This window comes from Chanos chanos, chromosome 5 (genome assembly GCF_902362185.1).
Source record: "Chanos chanos chromosome 5, fChaCha1.1, whole genome shotgun sequence".
In the NCBI taxonomy this organism is placed as follows: Eukaryota; Metazoa; Chordata; class Actinopteri; order Gonorynchiformes; family Chanidae; genus Chanos; species Chanos chanos.
This window is the reverse complement of record NC_044499.1, coordinates 3951264-3956081: the sequence shown is the minus strand read 5'-3', so window position 1 is coordinate 3956081 and position 4818 is coordinate 3951264.

Genomic DNA, 4818 nt, shown 5'->3' with positions numbered 1-4818 from the left:
CACACACACACACTGTGGCATACGCGCATTCATATACTCACCGAAGCGGCAGAAAAAAAACCCCCCAAAAACCCCTGCGGTTAATGACGACTTCTCCGGCTTCTTTCTCCGCAGAGTCCTCGGTACCTGAGAGTCAAACGACTCTCTTCTTTTTGTCTTTGACTCCGGCTGGGAGAAAAGCAAAGGGGGGGGGTTTGGACTGGATAAGAGAAGAGGTTTTTATTTTTGTATTTCATCGCCTTTCACTCCACTGCCTGTTTTTTTTTTTTGTTTTGTTTTGGGTTTTTTTTTTTGTCATGGGCTATGAAGTTAAAATAAAACCAGATCTCCTCGCTCCAGAGAGAGAGAGAAGAGAAACAAAAATCTCACTGTTGACCCTTGCTGAGTCCCCAGAGGAAAAACAATGGAAAAAGAGAGGGAAGGAAAGTGATAGACTGGTATGGCAAGGCTGAAGAAGAGAGAGAGAGAGCGAGAGAGAGAGAAAGAGAGAGAGGGGAATCAAACTAAAACATCATAGTCTGGAAATAAGTGAGTTGAGGTGAAGAAAGAAAGTCAGCGAAAGAGAAACAGCTCTATTTCCCTGAAAAAAAAACAAAAAAAACCCAACAACAACAAAAAAACCCTTGAATGCCTGCACCGAGGCTTGATTTTGTCTGGATTTGTTTTTCTTCTTCTTTCTTTTTGAATGAGTTTGCAATCCTTTCAATCCTCAGGTTCTCCTGTTGTTGGACTTGAACCAAACCCAAACATTTAGTGTTTTAATCACGACTGGATCAGACATAGAAACACAATGCAGAAGGTCGCTGTTGTGAAAGAGAGTGACTGTGTGTTTGTACATTAGAGGGCTAGAGTAGTGGGGGTGGTGGTTGGAGGGCGAGGGGGTGGGTGCGATGGGGGGGCGGTGAGGATCCGACTGTATCTCTGCTCGAAAAAGAGATTCTCGACAAGTGCGGTGATTCGTTAGCCAGGAGCAGCGCGGGGCTAAAGCGCTTTGACGCTTTGGTGGCAGGGCGCCCTCAGCGTTTGATTTACGCTGACTGTCGATGGGTTTGCCAATTGAAGACTTGTACCGAAGATCTACAGCGGGGACCTGTGGAGTCGCGCATCTGGAGTTGCGAATTATAGCCATTCTTCTTTGACGTACATAACTTTTCATCCGTCAGCGTCTCGGCACGCGGTTCCCCGCCAACCCCCACCTCCTCTTCCCTCAGCATCCCACCCCCCTCCGTTAGCCCATATTTTGCCAAGAGGAAGCCATTATAGCAAATAAAACAAGCTGGTTGGCAGCGTGCCCATCGTGCCCTGGCGAAATTTATTGAGCCGCCAACATGTTCTCCCTGTGGTTTGCCTTCACACCGCGCAGCTACCGGGCCAAAAATCCAGATGAAAAGCAGAAGAAAGAAAGAAAGAAAGAAAGAAAGAGGGTAGGAGAAAGAGAGAGAGAGAGAGAGATTGTTGAAGGGGGAAAGAAAAGAAAAAAAAAGAGAGAGAGCGATAAAGAAGAAGCTGTCTTGGTTATCTTGTGCCTTTTTTCTGGGAAGTCAGCATCCAGACTGGCGATAAGAAACCAGACGCTGGAGAATGGGCGAATTCTGAGCAGTGTGAGTTTGACCGAGCATGTCCCCACGCCGGAAGAAAGAGATAAGAACCTGTCTTTCAGAAAAGAAAGAGAGAGAGAGAGAGGGAGTAAGGGAGAGAGAGAGAGAGAGAGAGAGAGAATCTTTTACAACATTTCTATTCCCCTTGCAATTATATTTCTCCAGATCGTGTTTAATTAGCAGAGCTTCATAATATTGGAATTCTCATTCTCTAATGTTTTTTTCCCGCTCATATTTTTTTTCCCCCCTTTTATTTCCTTCCCTCTGGATTCCGAAGCCTTGCTCTTCCTCCGTCTGTGGGGTTCTCCTGAGGATTCAGGAGGAAGATCAAGGAAATTACTCTGAAAATGAAAAAAAAGACCCTTACGACCCATCCCCCCCCCCCCAACCGCCGCCGCTTCTACCCCCTGCCCAACCTCCACCAAAAAGAAAAAAGAAAAAAAAGGAAAGAGAGACAGAAATGAAAGCAATTTGTTTCAGTATAGCTCAAGTGTGCGTGCGGAGAATAGCATCGCCGTCTCTTTCATGGTTCGTGTGAAATAGACGGTTAAAACAGCCTGCACTTCCTGCCAGACCTCTCTCTGTGGAAGCAATCAGACCTGTACCAGTCTACAGACAGGGTCACCGCTGGACCCCGCCCGGCGACGGTTTAACACTCAGCGATTGGCCAGACATATAGAAAGCTATTAAAGAAAGTGTCTCTACATAACCCACTTATTTATCTTTTCTTTTCTTTTTCAAAACGACAGAGATGATGGTGAGATGGCATGTGGATGGTTTGGTAACCCATGTGCCTCTCTTTTTATCTCTCTCTCTTCCAGACACTGGCGTCCTGACCCAACCCCCCCCCAAAAAAAAAATATATAACACTGAAGCTAGAAAAACCTCTTACAAAAAAAATCACAGAGTCCCGCTGAAAATGGTTTCGATGTTTTCGTTTGAAACTGATGTCTTTGTCTGAAGCATACACGCGTTTATACAGCTCTGTTTTGCATTTGACAAGCTTATTCAGGCGTAGACAGTTCTGGTCCAGTAGGGAATCTGGAAGGTTCTGGAGGGTTCTACATCAGCGGTACCTGAGGACCTCTCTAAGAGGAAGTCCTGAATATGTGATTGCGTTGGGTTTGATCAGAAGTGGAATGTAGTACTATGAGAATCAGGGCCTCCAGGAGGAGAAGGGCCTTTCTCAGGGCCAGTCCAGGAAAGGCAGGTGTCTAGAGTGTAAACAGTGTAACTAAACAAACAAGAGTGAAATCTTGCCACGTCTAAACACAACCCCTTTGCATTCTAGCTGTTGGTTTGTTTCATGAATTACAACTATACACCAGCATGTCTCTCTCCCCCTCTCTCTCTCTCTCACCCTCTCTCTCGCTCTCCTCCTCCTCTCTCTCTCTAGCGTCTCTCATCGAAAGCAATAACGTGAGGGGTATGCGTTAATTAGAGCTGGCACGAAAGGCCTCATTCTAATAAATCACTCCATTATCTAAAATGATCGGCTTAAAAACCTCCATATGCTGGTTTCCTGTGTGAGAGAGGCCTGAGCTTTGGCGTTAACCTGCAGCTTCCTCGTGCCAACAAGCACCTCCTGCTGTTTGTCCGATGTGACAGGCCTTTGTGAGGCAGTGCTTTGTCCCGCACAGAGGGACACGCATCAGCAAGTTTCCTACCCCCCCCCCAAAAAAAACACCCCAACCCCCCCATCCATCTCCATCCACGTCAGGGAGAAAAATCCCATGATCTCTGGCTGGGATGATTTTTGTAATGGCTGGCTTTTCAACTCATGCCTTTAAAATATGGCCGTTACGTAGCACCGAGGCCGTGTGTGTGCGTGTGTGTGCGCGTGCATGTACGCGTGTGTATTTGTGTGTGTGCGTCCATGTGCGTGTGTGTGCGTGTGTGTGTGGGTGTATGTGTGTGGTGATTGAAATACTCCTCATCAGATGGGAACCTTTTGGAAAACACCTGGGCTCCATCGCCGTGGCGACAGAAGCGAGGGTCGTGATTGGATTGCAAGCAGAGGGGTACCAGATGCCAGCCCACTTCCCAGCCCTTAAAAAAAAGAAAGAAGAAAAAAAAAAACAGCCCACATAAGACACCTGAGTAAATCACAGCCCTCAGAGATCAAGACTACAAGCAGCAGTGATTTATAGACACTAAAGAAACAGGCTCTCCTCATCCCCTATTTCTTTCTATCTCTCTCTCTCTGTCTGTCTGTCCTTCTCTGTCTGTCTCCCTCCCTCTCTCTCTACTACTCTGTCTATCTGTCTGCGTCTGTCTCTCTTACTCTGTCTGTCTGTCTGTCCCTCTCCCTCTGTCTGTCTGTCTCCTTCCTTCTCACTGTGTGCCTCTTCTTTTCTATCTGTCTGTCTCCCTCTCTCTCTGTGTCTCTCCTTCTCTGTCTGTCTGCCCCCCCCCCGTCTATCTGTCTCTCTTTTTATGCGAAATGGAGGTTTAAATGCTAGTATAGGCTCCACTCAAATCCACACAAACACATGAAAGCAGTGTTGTTTTGCAAAGCGGATGTCTGAATGAAAGGTCGAGGCCCAGGGTGATATAAGGTAATGAAAGTGCGTCTGCTATCACACTGTATGTTTATTTGCTTATGCTTTATCTGCATTCTGTCTGAAGTTGTGCTTGTTTGCAGTTGTGCCAAAACAAATCACTCTTTAGGAGAGTGAAACTCAGAGTGCTCCCAATGTCACCTCAATGGGTTTGCCGAAAGAAAACTGACGGACAGACAGACAGACAGACAGACAGACAGACTCAGTGAGATGGACAGACAAAGATGAAACCATCAGGGACACCTGTAGTTCTCCGTGCTCTGCCTGACGTTTTGTGCCAATGCGGATGAAATAAGGGGGGGGGGGGGGGGGGGGGGGGCTGAAAGGAGGTTAGTGAGGGATCTGCTGGAGCACGAGTAACAGAAAGTCAAGTGTGTGCAGTGAAGCAGATGAGCATAGCCTGCTAGAATGTGTGTGTGCGTGTGTGTGTGTGTGCCTGTGTGTGTGTACGTGTGTCCCTGCGCCCTTGTATGTGTGTGTGTGTGTGTGCCTGTGTGTGTGAGCGTGCGCATGCAGTGTGTGTGCGTGTGTGTGCCCGTGTGCCTGTGTGCGCATGCAGTGTGAGTGCTCTGGTCTTTTTCGGAGTGCATGCGGACACACAGACAGTGCCAAGCCTGCCCACACACCCTGCTGGAGTGAATCAGAACCCATCACAGTAT